This window comes from Artibeus jamaicensis, unplaced genomic scaffold (assembly GCF_021234435.1).
Source record: "Artibeus jamaicensis isolate MK-2021 breed Jamaican fruit bat unplaced genomic scaffold, CSHL_Jam_final contig_354, whole genome shotgun sequence".
In the NCBI taxonomy this organism is placed as follows: Eukaryota; Metazoa; Chordata; class Mammalia; order Chiroptera; family Phyllostomidae; genus Artibeus; species Artibeus jamaicensis.
The window spans coordinates 19361248-19381529 of NW_026521803.1; positions in this window are offsets into that span (position 1 = coordinate 19361248).

Genomic DNA, 20282 nt, shown 5'->3' on the forward strand with positions numbered 1-20282 from the left:
TGTCTATAAGCGATGAATATGGATAATTGCTGTTACATTTGTAACTTTTTGTCATTCCACAATCATAACTCATCCGGGAGATGTGGTAAGAGTGATTTCCCGTATTAAATGCCTCTGTGCACAGTTTGAACGAAAAGCCATGTACATCAATATTTAAAGCTTTTAATGTGACAAATGAACTTGCTTCTTGCTTGTTAATTGATCTAACCTAGTGTGGATTGTGACAACACTGCTCACGGGAGATAAATTTTTCTTTGTCTCCTTGTCACGACACTGGTAGGGGAGAAAGCAGCCTGCCAGTGGTGTGTCGACTGGAATAGCAGAAGAGACTTTAAAGTAGTTTCTGCGAGCTTAGAATACTCATTTTTAACTTCCATTCACGGTGAAGTAAATACTGCTATATTTTCAAAATTCATCTTCAGTCCTTGATCAGTAGCCAGTGCCATCGATTTATTTTGTAAAGTTGTAGTTCTACTTGAATTATTCGTATCTTTTGATCCAATAATAGATTCCACAGCCATAGATTTCTTACAGGTGCATTACCAAATCAAAGGTGATGATTTGATTTTGGAAATCAAATCCAAAGTCATAGGTGTAAGTGTACGGTAATAGGCTACCACCCACATTCCTGACTGTTGTTGAGGCAGGTCATAAAAATCTGTAGAAATATCAACTTTTTTTCTTTGCCGTTTTTTTTTATCTTGTTGCATTGCTTCCTTATGTGGAAGTTTTAGCATCATTAAAGATATCTATGATATTAGACAAAGCAGCAAGTATGGATGTCCAGTTCACACCTTTAAATATTGGATCAAAATGATTTCTTATCTTGCTAGAAACATGAGTTTGTTCTGCATTTTATAGCAACAGAATTCTCCCCGAACAAGCACTGTGCCTCACCACGCAGCAAGAGGTGACGGCACTCCACATCACAAAGGTGCAGAATGGTCCTTAATCTAATGCATGTGCCTTTAGGTAATTCACAGATTTTTAATTAATCACTAAGTACACTATTTGTCCACCTGATTTTTTTTTTTCTGTAGCAAGATTTTGTCAATGAGGGAAGCAGGGCACTAATTCACAAGCCCCTTGGTCCAGGTGACTGCCCCAGAATTTCACCCCAACGTTGCGGCTCTGCTCTGAGAACACAACCCCCTACACAAACCCTGAGCTCCAAAGCACATTTCTTGATAACGTATTCTTTCATGATTTTATGTTAAAAAGAACTCTTCATATCACTGTCACATTCAAACTGCACACATACTAGAATTGCCACATTAACAAATTTGCACACTTTTTAAGCTACAATGCAAAATTCTTTACAGGCTTTATTTGTTCTGTGAGTTGGTTTTCTATATAACCAGGAAGTTCCCAACTACATCATGCTATGGTTGTTGAAACATGCAGTTAAAATAAAATAGGGTTAAAATTAAACCATTGGATTTTCCCCTAATTTAGCTAATAATTTGCTAAATTAAAAACAAGCATGCTTTACTAAAAATAACAAGATATAAAAATAAGTAAATACTTGCATTTCTTGTATTTTTATACTTTTGGATTTCAGTTGCCAAACTAAACTTAAAATTGTACATGTTGTAATTTGTATCCAGTACACAAATCATACCATACACAACTAATCATATAAATTTAGCAAATCCAAGATGGGTACATCCTGCTCCTTGAGACGAGTCCAGTGGTGTGCACGTAGGGGTCGTGGCAATGTCAAAATGCTATGAAAGTTTCTTGATGTTTACTCTGAATTTCTGTACTTAACTCTTCATGATCAGAAACAAACATACATGCCCTGGCTGGTGTAGCTCAGTGGATTGAGTGTATAGGCTGAGAACCAAAGGGTCGCCAGTTCGATTCCCAGTCAGGGCACATGCCTGGGTTGCAGGCCAGGTCCCCAGTGGGGGCCACGTGAGAGGCAACCACACATTGATTTTCCTTTCCCTCTCTGTCTCCCTCCCTTCCCCTCTTTCTAAAAATAGATAAATAAAATCTTAATAAAAAAAGAAACAAACATACATATTGGGGATACCATGGATCTATGGACTATTGTTTGAACAGCTTTGTGCTATTTACTCTGCTTTTGTGTATCTGTTTTCTATTACTGCATAACGAATTACTACAAATTCAGTGGCTTAAAACAGCCTATGTCTATGGTTTCACAGTTTTTATAGGTGAGGAGTCCAGAGATACTTAGCTGGGTTTTCTGCTCAGGGTCTCACAACATGACAGTAAAGCATTTCCAGCTGGAGGCTCAACTAGGGAAGAATGAACTTCCAAGTTCACTGACGTTGCTGGCAAAAGAAGTTCCCTGCTATTGTGGGGCTGAGGTCCATGTTCCTATTGGCTGCCACTCTCCTTGGGCAGTTCACAGCATGGCTGTTGGTTTCATCTGGGCCAGTGGATGAGAGTCTCTATTGCTTTGAGTTTCTGTGAAGAGCTTGCCTGATCACATCATGCCTATTCAAGTAAATCTCTCTTTTCCTTAACTTAAGGCATAACTACATTTGCAAAATACCTTCATCTTTGCCATATAATTAAACTGAATCATGGGCACAGAATAAAAGGGTGGAGAGATCATAGGACTGTCTTAGAATTCTGTCTACAGAGTATGCTTTTAAATTTCTTTAATAATAATAAAATACATTATATATAATAGAGGAAATTTATAATTAATAAATTATGTATAGAAAACCCTAAAGACTCCACCAAAAAACTGTTAGAACTAAAAAACCAATTCATCATACTAAATCAATATACAAAAGTTAGTTACATTTCTTTATGTTTATAAAAAACTATCAAAAAGAGAAATTAAGAAAGCAATCCCATTTACAATTGCACCAAAAAGAATAAAATACCTAGAATTACATTTAACCAAGGAGGTGAAAATCTATATACTGAAAACTATAAGATGCTAATATAAAAAAATGAAGAAAACAAATAAATGGAAAGATATTTCATGAGCATTGATTGAAAAAACAAATATTTTTAAATGTTTCTAATACCCAAAGAAAACTACAGATTCAATGCAATCCTTATAAAAATTCCAATGGTATTTTTCATCAAAGTAGAACAAAAAAAACTCTAAAATTTATGTGGAACCACAAAAGACTTCAATAGCCAGTCAAAGCAATCTTGAGATAGAAGAACAAAGCTGGAGGCATCCCACTTTCTGATTTCATAGTATATTACAAAGCAATAGTAATCAAAGCAACATGGTATTGGAATAAAAATAGATATACAGATCAGTGGAACACAACTGAGAGTCCCAAAGTAAACCAATAAATGTGCTTTGAAAACTGGATATGCAGAAGAATGAACCTGGACCACTCTCTTACACCACACAAAAATTAACTCAAAATGGATTAAAGACTTGAACATAAGATCTGAAACCATAAAACTCCTAGAAGGTTAAGCCCCTTGTCATTGGAATTGGCAGTGATTTCTTTTAATATGATACCAAAAGCAAAGACAACAAAGGCAAAAGTAAATAAATAGGGCTGCATCAAACTAAAAAGTTTCTGCACAGCAAAGGCAATCATCAACAAAATGAAAAGGCAGCCCATAGGACAGAAGAAAATATTTGCAAATCATTACTCTGATAAGGGGTTAATAGCCAACATACATAAAGAACTCACATAACTCAATGGCAAAAACAACAACCGATAAAAATCAAAAAGCACAAAAAACAAAACCCACAAGCCACGAAAAGGTGCTAATCATCAGGGAAATGCAAATTAAAATCATGGTGAGATATAGCCTCACACCTGTTAGAATGGAAGTTATCAAAAAGACAAAAGATAACAAATGTTTGTGAAAATTTGGGGAAAAGAGAATTCTGTGCACTGTTGGTGGGAACATAAATTGATGTAGCCACTATGAAAAACTACTATACAATCCAGTAATTTCTCCTCTTGTATTTGTATAATACAATTTTTTTACTTTTTTATTATTTTTTATTTTATTGATTATGCCATTACGGTTGTTCTATTCCCCCTTCATTCCCCTCCACCCTGCACCCCCTTACCCCCACCATTCCCCCCTTTAGTTTATGACCATGTGTCTCAAGTTCTTTAGATTCTATATTTCCCCTACTATTCTTGCCCTCCCCCCTATCTATTTTCTACCTACCATCTATGCTACTTATTTTCTGTACCTTCTCCCTCCTTCTCCTCCTCCCACTCCCCTGTTGCTAACCCTCCATGAGATCTTCATTTCTATGTTTCCACCCCTGATCTAGCTGTCCTCTTAGTTTGCTTTTGTTTTAGGTGTGGTTGTTAATAACTGTGAGTTTGCTGTCCTTTCACTGTACAATAAAAATATCTTTAAAGTAAAAGTAAGAAAAAGCAGTCTATGAAAAAGTAGCAGAACACTAGTGTCCCATGAATCTCCTTCCCATCTTGCTGGTTCTAGAGAGACTGAGGCTGGGAAAGTTTAAAGTCTTTGATGTCACTATGAGGTCTAAATGGAATAAAATGATTAATTCTGAGGGGCACAGAAAGACTGAAGGGTAGGTTTGCCTCCAGGGAAACAATGTTTCTGCAGTCTGTTAACAATGGCTTTAATGCTATTAGTGGGTCTTTTAATTAGAGCTCTAGGGGTCTGTCTTCACTCTTGTCAACATTTTTTTGCAATCACTTTGATGGTATTCCATTTATGACAAAACAGAGCTGGGAAAAAGAGATAAAATGATAGGCAATAAAGTGAAGATTTACAATTATCTTGGGAGTCAAAAATGTCAAATAAACACTAACAAATGATTGATTTGCACAAAGGTGAAGGTCAGGCTTTACACAGGTTATCCTCCAAAGCACTTGTAAATTGTGAGTGTGGGGAGGTCTGAAGAATTCCTGTGGTGGGGGGTGGGGTGGGGCGGCAGAAGACCTGTTGAACACCAGGCCCAATGTCAACAAAGCATTTGATGTAGCAGCTAAACAAATAAGTCCAACCTGGGTTTGAATCAATCCTTTCCAGAGAGCAGGAAATCAGGCTGCATAGCCCTCTCCACGGACCACTGTGTCTGGGTGTTATGCTTGAGTCTCCTCACTGGTCCAGCAGTGCCAGTATAATCACTCAGAAATCTTATTTTCTTGAATCTGGACTTTTCTTTTGATTTTTTTCCCCTTTGACTAAAGCCAGCCTTATCTAGCACCCTGACCCACCCACATCCCTCTCTCTTGCTTAATCATTTAGTCCTCAAGAAAGTGAGGCTCTGCTCAGCATCCGGTAGTCTTAGGAAGAAGATCCTGGGTCTAGTGACTACAGAGACAGAATTTTCAGTCAAACTAAAGATAACATCTAGGCCTCAGTTGTGTTTTAGCTCTAGACCCAGGAAGTAAAGCAATCCCACTGAACATAGCTTTGCAAAGTCAGAACAACTCCATAGCTGATGTCAGGGCCAGATACAATGATCAATTTCCCCCTACCCTGGCCCCAACCTATTAGCAGAGACCACCACCCAAACTCCTTTAGTCACCATGATTAATGAATTTTTTCCCTATATAATCCATCTCCTGGAAGCCATTGGGGAACCAGGTCTCTGAGCATTAACACACCTGTGACTCTGGGCATGGCGCCACCTCCTTAATAAGTTTTTACTTTCTTGGCTACAAACTCCTGTTCGTGTCTCACTGGGCTTGATGCACACAGGCAAACAGACCACTTCAGTCCAGTAACACTAGCCCTCTTTTTCGTCCTCCTTTGCCCTTACAGACAGCTCCATCATTGTGTGTACAAGGACCACTTCCACACCCCTGTGCCCAACCGTTAGCAACTCCTCATCTTCTACCAAGTCATGTGTAAAACCTTGGCTTGGTAGTCAGAGCTCTCCATATCTTGGCCAGCTTCTCTTTCCAGCATTCTTCTCCCCGCTCTCTTCTACACATTTGAACCAATTGTGAGATCTTCCCGTCCCCAGAATATATTCCGGTTTCCCCTACACCCTCGTGGGATGCCATCTCCCTCCATAGTCTTCAGCTGCACCTGCTGAAAGCTTCAGTCCTTTTGTAACTTGCCTTACCATCTCCTCCTCACCCCTCATTTCTCACCCATGAAACTCGATCTTTCTGTTCTCCTTTTATGGATGGTTTTAAAAATCATGTCTGATTCATGAGTGTCAGGATTTCTGGGTGGAGCTCTGGTGTTTACCTGGTTGAATTAGACATAGGGTCCCAAGAATGCCTGTACCATGCTTTTCCTCTTCCCTCCTCCTCATAGGGGCTATCGTTTTATACACTTATAAATTAATTATTTATAATACCCATTTCCTACCATGTACCTAGCACACTGTGTTCAATAAATTTTGTAGAATCAAATTTATAAATTATATTTTAAAACTGGTATTGACATATTTGAATCAGCTAGGTTATAGCATCCAGAATGGGGAGACGTTTGAAAAATGTTTAATGGGAGCAACAGTTGTGGGATTTGGGACATTTTTAGAGGTGAGAGAACTGATGATGCTGGACACTGCGGGGATGTGGCTTAAGGCACTAACAGCATCAGGAAGGTGCTTCCGGCAATCAGCCTTTCAGGTACAAAAAACAGCTGCCTGGAGGGGCTGCACAGATCAGAACCACAAGAAGGAGATGCTGGCCCTGAGTCAGGAATTAGACTCGAGAACTTCCAAACCCAATTCTGAGGAAAGGAATTTCTTGTGGGATTTGAGAGAGAGATAAGGGAATGATTTCACCAAACATTTCAAAACCAGATTTACATTCTTAAAATCCCATCTAAAAGAAAAAAACGAAATCTTATTTCTTTTCTCTTAATCGGCCCCAAAGATCACGTATTTCAAAGACATTTCTGCCCCCTGAGTTTAATTATGTTGTATTATCCTTGTGTCTTTAGAGGCAAACATTATCCGTGTTGGGGAGTGTTGGGCTTTTTCAACATTATGCCCTAAAAATTATTTATACTCAAGCTTAAATGGGCTAAAATAAATATACTTTTTCTCTGAAAGTTCAAGGTTATCTCTTACTTTGAAGTTGGCAGCTGGCTTTATTTATAGGGACCGAGCTGGCCTCTAACTGAAAAAATGCTGCACCAGGTTTAATTGTGAGCTTAGGTGAACGGCCAGATTACACTTGAATTTTCATTTTTTATAACATAGGATTTGTTGCAAAATTAAGAAATCTGAACCAGTTTAGGGGAAATGATAGCCTATATATGTTTAAATGTATGAACTAATAAAAGCCACCATGTGAAGCCCAAGAGATAGCAAGCTATTTGTAATTTTACAACTGGGTGAATGCTATTTTCATTAATGTGATGAACTTGTGAATTCCCTCAATTTAATTACAGAGGAAATAACTGCATTTTGTTTATTGCATATTTGGCGTAATTAAAATTTGCTGGAGAAAAATCATCTGTGAAAGGTATTTTAACATTTTCCTGAATGCCTCAAAGACATTCGGTACCAAAAAAAAAAAAAAAGAACTGTACTTTGTATCCAACATTGAGTTACATTTTTTATCACAAGCTGAGCTCAACTGGTCAGAATCAGCCTGTCATAAATCTGCAACGGCTGATACAGCTCACTGGAATGAAACCAGTTATAGAAAGATTGTTTATTAACTTGAGCCCCTTCTTTATTAGTCATTTGTAACAATTGTATTTTATAGTCTCATTTCATCCTAATACTTTCTCTATCATAAAATGTCAATAATTTCTCTTAGTATTTCATATTAATTTGTCAAACCAAGCTCATGCAATGCCATAAACCCGTTCTGCCTGAGACGTGGTGGGGAAGTCACCTCACACAGCGTAACAGGCTGTCAGGCTTGAGTGGAGCAGGATCGCGGGGCCAGGGATAGAGGGTCACAGGGTGGAGGAGCCCCAGGTGCCCAGCAAAGGACAAAGCTACAAGCCCCTAAGACCACTGCCCTAAGCATTAACCCCTAGGATGACATCTCGGCCTCAGTTGTATTTCAGCTGCTGGCCCAGAGAAGCACAAAACCAGGTGGAGTGATGCCGTGTCCGTCAGCGCCAGCTGATGACCACTCCCCTTGCTCCTGCGCCTAGCAATCAGTGGAAATGAGGACCCTGAAGAGACGCAGCTGGAAAAGCTGATGAACAAGCTATTGAGAGCCTCCTCTGAGACCTCCCAGTAAAAATCTCTGAGGATGGAGAACCCGGCCCCACTCTCCCTACGGGACACACCATCATGTTCTCCCACCCCGTTCTTTCCCCAGGGTATGCTGTCTTCTGACCTCCCAGAGCCTCTCCTTCTTTTTTTGTCCCTCACAGCATACCTCTGTCTCTGCCTTCTTTCTTCTAAGCTCCAAGGGCCCTCTAACTCTAAGGTTTTTTTAAAAGAGTTTATTTATTTATTTTTAGACAGACAGGAAAGGAAGGAGAAAGAGAGGGAGAGAAACATTAATGTGTGGTTGCCTCTGACATGCCTCTTACTGAGGACCTGGCCTGCAACCCAGGCATGTGCCCTAGACTGGGAATCAAACCAGCGATTCCTTGATTCTCAGGCCCGTGCTCAATCCATTGAGCCATGCCAGCCAGGGCTACCTCTAACTTTCTAAATAAATTTTCCCTTATAGTTTGAGTTCTGGATCTGAATTCTTTCCTAGCCAGAACTCAAGTACCCCAGTTGCTGAACTGAAGCCCAGCCTAACTCATAGGGAACTCCTGGTACCGTTCACTGCTGCTAATAATACCAGTATCATTGACAAAGCGACACGTACAAATTTTTTTAAAGCTTATTGAGCACCTTCTACGTGGCAGTCACCATCCTGGGCTGGCGGTGCTGGGTAAACAACATAGTCCAGGGTCTTGGCTTTGGGAACCTACAGTCCAATGGTGGAGACATACATGTGAAGCCATAGTGTTACAGCGCAGGGTAATGACAGCAGGAGAGGGGAGGGGAGGAGCACCAGCCAGCTAATCTGAGAAAAACACAGTTTCAAGGTATCTTTTAAAAGATCTCTTGGGCCCTGACGGGTGTGGCTCAATGGATTGAGTGCTGGCCTGCAGACCAAAGGGTCACAGGTTTGATTCCCAGTCAGGGCACATGCCTGGGTTGTGGGCCAGGTGCCTCGTTGGGGGAGTACCTGCAAGAGGCAACTGATTGATGTTTCTCTCCCTCCATCTCTCTCCCTACCCCTCTCTCTAAAAATAAATAAATCTAATCTAAAATAGTAAATAACCCTAGCTGGTGTAGCTCAGTGAATTGAGCATGGGCTGCAAACCAAAGGGTCACCAGTTTGATTCCTAGTCAGGGCACATGCCTGAGTTGCAGGCCAGGTCCCCAGTGAGGGGCTACATAAGAGGCAATCACACATCGATGTTTCTTTCCCTCTATTTCTCCCTCCCTTCCCCTCTCTCTAAAAGTAAATACATAAAAAAAGTTTTTAATAAATAAAATAAAATAGTAAATAAATAAATCACCTCTTGGTCCTGTACCAGATTTAATTAAATTAAGAGTAATATAACACAGTTAGATCCCTTTCTTTTAAAATGTAAAATTAACAACCCAGGCTTGAGTGGTTCAGTGGACTGAGTGACATCCTGTGAACCAAAGTGTCACCAGTGTCGCCAGTTGAATTCCCACTCAGGGCACAGGCCTGGGTTGCAGGCCAGGTCCCTGGTGGGGGACATGCAAAAGGCAACCACACATAAACATTTCTCTTCCTCTCTTTCTCCCTCTCTTCTCCTCTCTCTAAAAATAAATAAATAAAATTTTTTTTAAATATAAAATAACACCTGTGAGAGTTAATTTTATATGTCATCTAGGACATGGAATGCCTAGCTTTTAGGTTAAATATCAGGTCTGACACAAATAACACCCCTTTGTATCACAAAATCTTTTATTACAAAATCATAAGCATGAAATTCTGTAACATAACAATATCGCACTCAAGCACACCATATGACATTCTAGGTGAAATGTTCAAAATAAAACTATAAATCATTACAGCCATATTATTACCCTACCACCCACACTCCAGCGGGCGTTACTTCTGCCGGACCCTGTATTATTCCAGGTGTGTCCGCAAGGGTGTTTCTGGATGAGATTAACATTGAATCAGCAGATCCAGTAAACCAGGTTGCCCTCCACAATGTGGGTGGGCCTCATGCAATCCAATTAAGGCCAGAATAGAACAAAAAGGCTGGCTGAGGGAGAATCCACTCCCTCTGCCAGTCTCTGAGCTGGGAGGGACCTTGGTCCTCTCCCGCCTTTGGATTCGGGCTTGGACTGGAAGTTACACAGCACCGGCTCCTGTGCTGCAGACTTGAACTGCCTCCGCAATTACATGAGCCAATTCCTTATAATAAATCTCTTTACATATGCATTCTACTGGTTCTGTTTCTCAGGAGAACTCTGACTAATACAACATAGCCTAGTCCACCTGCGCTTATCTATTCATTTTCTGTAGAAATGGCATGGCTCTGCCTCCCCAGAGAACTTCTCAACTTAATTAAACAAGTTGAACCGATATTAAAACATTCCTTTCACTGACCTGAAGCAGGCATGGGAGTTAAGTGGAACGTGCTGGTCAATTAAATTTCCAGTTAGCCGAGGACTAACCCATTTCACTCCCAAAGACTCGAAAGCGTTTTTCCTTTCTCCTGTGACTTCCACCTTCACGAATGACCATCGTAACCAGAAGAAGGAAGACTAAAGTGTCCTCTGGGACAGTGTTTCTGAAAATGGGGTGCTCAAGCCACTCAAAGCCCTGTTAAGAGTGTGTATTTGGGGGGTTCCTTCAGTGCCCCTGGGGAACCTGCGGGGCAGCTCTATGCCAGGGACCCCTGCAACTGGAGAGCAGTTCAGCAAGGAGGTCTCGGAGCTTGTCCTGAAAGCAACTTCCATCTCTGCTTTTACAATTAATCCTAGCAACGTGTTTTCTTGGTGCACCACTGTTCTGTTTTGTATGGTCTTTTTTAAAGAACCAACTCAAGTTTTGGGCATTTCCAGGGGCTCTTAGCTTATGGAGCCCTGCCAGTTCTCGCAGACACCTGACACTTCCCGCTGTCTGCAGAGGAGTAGCTTTGGGAAGGAGATTATTTCCTCTCCTTCTCACCCTCCCCCCCACCAACCTAGGCTTTTACTGTTTACCTAAAAAGAAAAGAAAAGAAAAAGGAGTCAGAAATTGGTCAAATTTATATTTTCAGGGGATCTTTTCCTAGCTGTATTAGGGCTGTAGTCAGTGATCTGGTGGCAGAAGAAATTTCTGATAAAATGTGCCGTGTCTAGATGTCCCAGCAATAGAATTGGGCCCTTGAATAGAATACAAGGGCCAGGCTGGGTGGGGTCCTGTAGGAAACCCCTCAACATGGGAGCAAGACTGCTTCAAACGCCCTTGTGAGAGGCCCAGAGCATGGGGCCCTTCATGACCCTGACCCCCCCCCACTCACTATCCTTGCCTCCTGGGGTTCGCGTTCCCTCCTTGACTCAAAGGAGAGAAGGCACATTACTGATTGAGATGTTTAAGCCTCACTATCCAAATGCCCCAGTAAAATGCATAAGTGGGTTGGCATGACTTTGTTATATAAAGTTCATCATTTAACTGGCTGATCCTCCTCCTTCTTGGGGCTTTGACCCAAATGTCCATTACCTGATGAACAGGTAAACAAAATATGGCATAACCACATGATGAAATATTATTGGGCCATAAAAAAGAAGGGATGACCCCGAAGACATTATGCTAAATTACAGCAGTCTCCAAAGGTGCTAGAAGTGCCCTGTGGAACCAAAGTGACAATGCATCTACACCCAAATGGCAAATCTGCACTGAGGGCCCAGGGGAGAGGAACTCTGAAGTAAGACTCAGTAATCTGATCCTGGGCTTTGGTACTGGCATTTATTAGCTGTATAACCTGAGCCAAGACTCAGATTTCTCTAAACTTGAATTTTCTCATCAGAAACACTAGGATAACAGTGTCTTCATTTGTGAGGATTGAATGAGACTGTGTGTGTTCAGAGCTATGGTAGTTTGTTATAGAAATGAATCCCCATCAAGGGTGGAGATAACTTCTTCCTATATGTCCACCCTTGATGGTCCCCTTCCTCATTGATTCTGGGATTAACCACGTGACTTGCTTTGACCAGTGACACATTAGCAAACAATTCGATCAGAGGCTTAACATACTGTGCATTTGGGGCTTGCCTCCTTATACCACACCACCTTTTACCAAGTAAAAATGCCTGAGCTAGCCTGCTGGAGACATGTCAGTCAGCTGTCAGCCACCCAGCCACCAGCCATGTGAGTGATGCTGCCTTAGACCATTCTATCGCAGTTCAGCTGCCAGATGACTGCAGCCATATCAGAGACTCCAGGTGCAGAAGAACCAGCCAGATGAGCCCAGCCCAAATTACTGACCTACACTTCCAAGACACTAGGAACACACTCATAGTCAAGCAAAATTAGCTTTAAAGTGGTGCAGCAAGGAAGTCTGTACACCAGAGAGATCACAAAGGGGGAATGGGAGGGGTTGTTATAAAATTCGGGTATTTCCTGGGTGATTCCGTAAAGGGTTTAAGGAAGCAGGAGCCTGTTTTTGATGGGATGTTTTCAGAACGCAGGGGCAAGTTGGTGACTGGATCTCTTGGTAGTTTTTATATATGAGGCAGGAGGGTTAAAGTGGGACTAACATCGGTGGTAACTCTTATTTGCTAGAAGAGGAAGAGGTTTAATTATTTTTGATATATAGAATGTCCTTGTCTCTATATAGCTTCTGGCATGAGGTTTAATTATTTTTGATATATAGAATGTCCATGTCTCTATATAGTTTCTGACTGTTTCAGACAAAATAGTCTCGTCTGTGTCTTATTTCATCATGGTCAAAGAATGGCCTTGTCTGAGCATTGTTTATATGCAGGGAAAATTGATCATACACATTCAGGAGCACTACATCCTCCGGCTGTTGAGGCATTTTTTACTTTCTTAGACAGAATCATGAGCAAATGACACAGTTGTACTAAGCCTCTAAGATTTGGGATGTTTTTTAATTCAGGAATGTTGGGAGCCGCCCTGCCTGGTTTCAGGAGCTGTAAACCCCCCATGGCTAAGGCTGAGTGAGTGACCTTCAGACCATAAGCCACTAAGGAGACAAAGCTTATCTCCCTGGCAGGAGCACCGCTTCTGCTCCTTTTTTCATAACTGACCCCCAATGCATGATCAATTAGCCAATGACAGGTAAGATTCCCCAAGGGAGGAACAACCTAAGACAGGCATGATCACGCGGAGGCCCCAGGGAAGGACTTGGGGGGCTATGGAGAAAGGGAGTGATGGATCCTCACCCCTTGGCTTTGACAAGCCTGAGTCATTTCTCCTAACTCCTTGGCTATCTGCCTCCTCTGCCTGACTTAAGCCTGAAACAACAACAGAGTGTGGTGCAACCCTGTGCTGGACAGGGCAGGCTTCCCTGGAGATCAGGCCTGAGAAAGGATATGTAAAATCCCGTGAAGCCTGCTTTGCTAAGAATGCTCTTAGTTAAATGATAAAGGTCCCAGCAAGAAATTAGTTTGTTTCCCAAAGTTTTGTAGTCTTTTAGCTGATAGACCCTGACTCAGAAGAAGCCCTAATAGTTCTTTGTATGCTACTTACTGTTTGATCCTTACTGCCTGACAATGATTAATGAGCTGTACCTGTATTCCTGTACAAATTAAACCCAATAAAAGCCTGTCTAGGCAAGGGTCAGGCTCTCTCCCCTTGAGAGGGTGGCAAACCCCCTCTGAGGCACTCTCCCCTTGAGAAAGTAGTCATGTAGTTCCTTTTCCTCCACAGGACTCAGTAATCTGTGTGAATTTGTCTCATGTCTTACCCATGACGCCACAGACACTGCAGGCCGGTGCCCATGTCACATATCATAACTGATCTGACCTCTTTGTAATGCCTAAAGTGCTTGCTGTACAGGCTCTTTGATTCCTTTTGGGGTTACATGTGCACAAAGCCCCAACTTCACAGGATTCCAAGTGGAGGAGGCAAGCAGGATGTGCCAAGGACAAAGAATAGGTAGGGACCTTAGAGACCTGAGGTGGTCACATACATGCAGCAGACAGGGCTTGTTTAACCACCCCCTCTTTGAGTCTGGTTCTGCCTCTTTCAGATGCTGCCTCCAAGGACTAGACCAGGGGTGTCAAACTCATTGTCACTGGGGGCTGCACGAGCCCCCTGGTTGCTTTCAAAGGGCTGAATGTAATTTTAGGACTGTATAAATGTAACTGTTCCTTAACAGTGAAGTCAGAGCTCGGCACTGCTGCTGGGTAGAAACAAGGTGCTGGGCTGGATAAAACAAGGTGGAGGGTGGGATTTGGCCTATGGGGCTTGCGTTTGCCACCGGTGGACCAGACCTTGGTTTTTTATCTTTCTTACCCAGCCCACCCCTCTTTCAGGGTCTACTCCTGCCTCGAGGGGCAGCAGGGTAAGGGCAGACTCCCCAGGACCTCCCCTCAGGTAACATCCCCGAAGGCCATGTGACAGCCTCAGGTCGTCTGTGCATGAACGACCCATTCTGTCCAGAGCTTTCTGTGGGTTTAGCCACCATAAACAAGAGAGGAGACTATTTTGGTTTTGGTAGCAGACTATACTTGCCCTCACTCTGAGTATAGGAGGAGCTGACCCATTTCTAGGAGGTGAGACTGGGGAGTAATAATTCCTGGTTATTGCTTTACCCTTTGAATGACCAATAACCCAAGAGTGAACGCTTCTGTTTTTCAATCAGGTACTTTTTGTTCAAATCATTGCCAGCCCGCAGTGTCCACGTCATTATGGATGAAATGAGACATTCACATGGACTGCCAAGTCTGGTGGAGGAAAAGGGACAGCATGGCTTTTCTCTCAAGGGGAGCAAAAGCCTCGGCCCTCGCTGTGACCAGCCTTTATTGGGTTTCTCTGCACATTACCTGATGGTCCTCATTTACTATGCACAGGTTGCTTTAGGTGGTTACATTTTACAGAAAACAAAGGTGCCGATGCCACTAATCACATCACAGAAGAAGGATATTTGTAAATGCAAAGGAAAAAGTGGTTGAACAGGTTACACTCATCCTTGGAAGGTTTAGCATGGATTTTAGGAAGTTATTTTACAGTAAATGTTTGCCACAAATCCGGGTGAGGGAGTTTTTAGCAAAAAGCAAGACTTAAAGCGGCGTAAGCACATTGCAGGCCTGATTCCCCACAGGAGAACCTACCTGTGGGCGTGGGTCCTGTGCATCTCTGAATGGGAGCTGGGCCCTCGCCATGCAGAACAGTCTCCTACACCCAGCCACAAATCTCCTGAGGATAGGTCATGCTTCTTGCAATTACTTCTTCTCTAGCCAAAACCTTTAGTGAAGTTCAGGGTAGAGGGAAGGACAGTAAATCCTATTTTCCTCTTATGAATACTCTATAAGCTGTTTCCTACTGAAGGGTTAAAAATGAACTCAAATTTAATCAATTTTGGGGAGGTATTCTTTTATTCAATTTACCCTCAAAGCCAAAGGCAGTCACTTTATTTATCAGAGTCTGTCAAAAAGTCAGGTACAGAAAGATGGAGATGACTGAAAAGTAACCGTTCATACTGACTTCTCAAAAAAGAAGAAAATAAATCCTATTAGGGACACTGGGAATCTCACTGTCTTGGTTCAGTAGGTTCTTGAAAGAAAATGAGAAGCACCTGCTCCATTTGAGGGTGTTGAGTTGTATTTTATATGAAAATGTATTATTCCAATCACAGGGAACGTTTGAATTTCAATGGACACTTCCTTCCTGCTTACTCTGTCTCACCAGCAGAGCCAAACATTGGCCAACTGCGGACTCAGAGCGGCAGCTCAGCCACGGCAGACTAGATTGTCGGGGAGATCCACTCCTCACTCTGCAATTTGTGGGACAATGCCAATGTCAAGAATGGGACAAAACCCAAACTTCAAAGCCACAATCCCTCAGCAAGATGTTTCCGCCCCTGATGAGAAGACCACCGGTCAGACGCCCGGCTCTGCCCCCTCTCTCTGTCACGTAGGCTTCTGCACCTCAGTGACTCTCTACGATGGGCTTCTACCCACCTCACAGGGGTATCATGAAGAACAAGCGAGAAAACGCAGAATTTCTTTGAGAAATATAAAACAATAAACATTTCCTCTGTGAAATGTTATAAATTAGTTGTTCCATGACATCTCACCATAATTCTATCACAGTAGGATAAAAGGCGGCAACTAAAACACATCCTTCCCACAAGTAACGAGAACAGTTTGTGAGCTCCTCAAGGAGAAGAGCCATTCCGGCTCACCCTCTGCGACGCGCACCCCCCAGGGAGACATCCCCGTTACACGAGGGCTGTCCGGAAAGTATCCAGCCAGGCGCTACGAAAAATTCATTGAAGAAACAAGATATAATAAACACTGTACACAGGACAATGATTTGTGTACTGAGGCATATTACAATGCCTCAGTCCCCTTCAAAATAGGCACCTTGGGACCTTACACAGTTCTCCCAATCACCATCAGTATTTCTTGAATTTTATTGATGGTCTAAAATCTTTAAACTTTCAAAGGTGATTTTAGTTTTAGAAAAAGCCATAAGTCACAGGGTGCCAAATCTGGGCAGAAGGGGGACTGAGTCACCTGGTGATTTGATGTTTCACCAAAACACTCTGTACAAGACGTGATACGTGAGCAGGCGCATTGTTGTGTTGCAGCTGCCAGTCACCAGTTGCCTGTAGCTGCAGCCTCTGACTCATCTGATTAGTTTCCATGGAGAAATGTCCAAGCTTTAATGCAAAATTGGATGCAGATTCATTGCTCTACTCACTCCATCATTTTGAATGTGCAGCCACCCAGTACACGTGCTCACTCAGCAGCATCTACCACCCCCACTGACTAATACAGTGAAGTTGTCATTGTTCACACATGTGCATTCCAGTCCACTCTCCTTGGCTGCCAGGTTATATAGATGTCTGCAAACTGTTGGTCATGATATGTACAATAGCTGATTTTTCCAGAAAGACCTTATATGTTTGTCGGATAGATGGAATACTGAGTGGACAAACGAATGAGTGAGTGGATGGGTGGATGGGTGGGTGGATGATTAAACATATGAATGCAAGGCCAAGGTGGGATGCAACAGTATGGGCATTCAGGAAGTCACGATAAATACTTCCACTTTGGTTGATAAAGAGCCCTGTCTCTGAGCTCCTCAAGTACCCACTTTGTCCTCTGCCTTGATTCTTGTCTTCCTGAAAAACCCTCAGTCATTTCTGTAACCAGAAACTGATGGGTGATCGTCTGGCACAGCAGTCTGTGCTGACAAGCAGCCTAAGCAGCTGACTCCAGAGCTGCCACTCAATTGCGAGACATTTGGAATGTCCTTCTTGCTTGGGTGGGTGACATTTTATTACTGGGCTACTTTTAGGCTATTGATCATAGGACAAGATTGCTAATAAATCCCATGAATGAGATTTAAATGTGTTGTATTTCCTAACTCATAGGATAAAACCCCTTCGAGATATAACATCATAACTTGAGATTTCTTAAGGCTTTAATTTTTGTTGTTAAGTTTCTTTTCTTCACCATCCTACAAAATTTCCACATAATGAGTTGCCACATTTGGGGTGAAGATTTTCCCTCAAGTAGTTACTCATTTATATAAACTCATTTTCTTAATAGCCTAGGTTGAGGGATTTGTTATTGATTAACTCATTTCCTTTCTCCCCTAGCTTTGTTGAGATAATGACATATAACATTGTGTAAGTTTCATGTATACATAGTGATGATTTCATACGTGTACATACTGTGAATTGACTACCATGTAAGGTTAATTAACACCTGCATGACCTCACATAATTGCCTTTTGTGTGTGTTGTGGGAACATTTAAAATCTATTCTCTCAGCAACTTTCAAGTACATAAAACAATACTGTTAACTAAAACCACCATGCTGTACATGGCATCCTGAGAACTTACTCATCTTATTACTGGAAGTTTATACCCTTTGCCCAACCTCTCCCATTCCCCCTCATTCCCACCTCTGGCAACCACTAGTCTACTTTCTGTTTCTAAGTAACTAGTTTTCTTAATAGCATGAGTTTGGGTATTTCTGAAAGGGTCAGGCCAGTTTCCCAACCTGCTGGACTGCCCATGACTCAATTGTCCTGACTGGCTTGGTAGCCCTCGGCTTAATCGAAACTCTCTCCCACCTCCCACAATAGACACCTGGCCCAGCCACAATGGCCAGTGGTCAGACCGACCCTCCTGTACCTGGAAACGGCCCGGCTCTTTACCTAACCTTTGTCCCGGCTCACATCCTGAAAATCTGAGGCCACCACCCAGAAGAACAAGAGACGAACCCTTCCCCTATCCCCCCACAAACCCCATGATTTTTCTTTTAAAAACACCATTCCTGCCTCTCTTCGGGGGCTGCAGTCGGTGCAGACTCAGCCCACCTGCAAGTGCAGCCTCAAATAAAGGAACTTGATCAGATCATCCAGCTGTTCCCGCCTCTGTCTCTCCTGCACTTCTAACAATTTCTATTTCAAGTACTGTAGTTACTTACATAGGCTCACTTTTTAGTAGCATGGGTTTTGGGGTGGGGTGGGGGGGAATACCTGCTGAGGACCAGAACCAGTGGGTACATCTAGAACAGCCCTACATTAAACCCTGGAGACACAGTCCTTCATTAAACCCTGCACCATTGTACGTACATCAGAGCTCATTTTCTGCCATGTTTTGAGAAAAGAGGTGCTGGTCTCCCCCCGGGACTGCCCCAGACATGTTGCTGATGCCTCATTTTGTGGCTCTCAGCTCCCATAGCCTTCAGCACCTCCACTGCTTACCGCCACTTAGAATTCGGGGATGGCTGCCCGCCACCCACACTAGTGCCGCCTCAGGATCAGTAATCTTGGGCAGTGATGCCCCCCGCCCAACACCTACACATATCCCAATGATAATAAGTCCAGAAGCTAAACAGCATGGCAACGGAAAGGGAGAGCTGTTTTCCTTGGCCCTTTTCGTTACTGTCTTGGGGGCTAGCCGAGCCCTCGGTCCATCTTCCCCTTTCCAGGTCACAGAGAGGTACAGAGGAAGGGGCTCTTTCTTTCCATTATCAAGTAGCTGAGAGGCTTAGTTTACAAACTCTGGGTCAGGGCCTTGAAATACAAGATCTTTCCCTTGGGCCAGACTGCAGTGCTTGGGATGGTGGCTTCTCTCACCCCTCCACTTTTTAAAGACTCCTGAGTGGGGTTACCGTGCTCAGGAATCAGTCTCAGGGTCGCATGGCAGGAAGGGGGCTCTTCCAGCGCTGGCTACCTCTTTCTGCTGTGTGTCACTTCCTTAAAGGGGGAGGATATATTGTCCACTATTTGCACAAGTTTTATGAAAGGGAAGTTGCCCTAAAAAACACACCAGTTAGCGCCCAGAATGTGCACGCTAGGGAAGACGGTTACACAGCCAGGACTAGGGAGTGAAACGATGGGTCGCTTCTGCATTTTGAGGAGAGAAAAACACAGCGGCTGTCATCCTTCAACAGAGAGTATATTGAATGATATTTTTTAATTAGCGCATATTCCTCTGACACAAAGAATGAAAGAACTGGAATATCTCAATTCCCTTCACCAGGCATGAGGAAAGAAGCATTGCAGTAATATCGGGGCAGCCCCCTTCAAAGCACCTGCCAAATTTTAAGTGGAGATTTTCTGCTGCCAACATCATTCTTCACTCCCCTTCCACTGGAGAACTGGCTGGATTTTCCCCTGCAAATGTAATAGTCCTTTTTTTTTTAACTTTGACAAAGCATAACAACTGGAGTGTCACATACGAACACATTAGAAGAAGTAAATGTAACACAGAGGGAAGAAGGCCTTAGTGTTCGCAGAACTGTTCAAGAGCGTGGGTCCCCAGGTTTACAGGGTGGGTTTGTATCAGCCTCCTGCTCTTCTCTGCAACAGCCCTCCACTGCCGCGCTCCTGGTTCCCTGCTAGACAAAGTTCGTCCTGGCGAGTAGCATTTGCATGTTCCCAGGCAGGATTTGGCGTGCTCACAGATCCTGCCACCAGGGCTGTTTTCGCGTTTCCACATTTCCAGGCTCAGGCCTGGTGAAGCTTTGGGCCATGACCTCACCAGGAAGGACTTGCCGCCTGGCTCTCAGCACACGGCTGCGGTCATCTGGGAGTAATGTGTGCAAAGGCTGCAGATGTTCACCTGACCCCCTTGTGCAGGAGCTGACAATCTGGGGCACAAGGATACTGGTCCCGCAGTGGAGGGTCTCACTGCGGCTGCCGCTCAGGGCTTTCCTCATGAACAGATGGAGGGAGGGTCAGAGGAGAAAGAGCCTCTTCCCGTTGTCTAGGCAG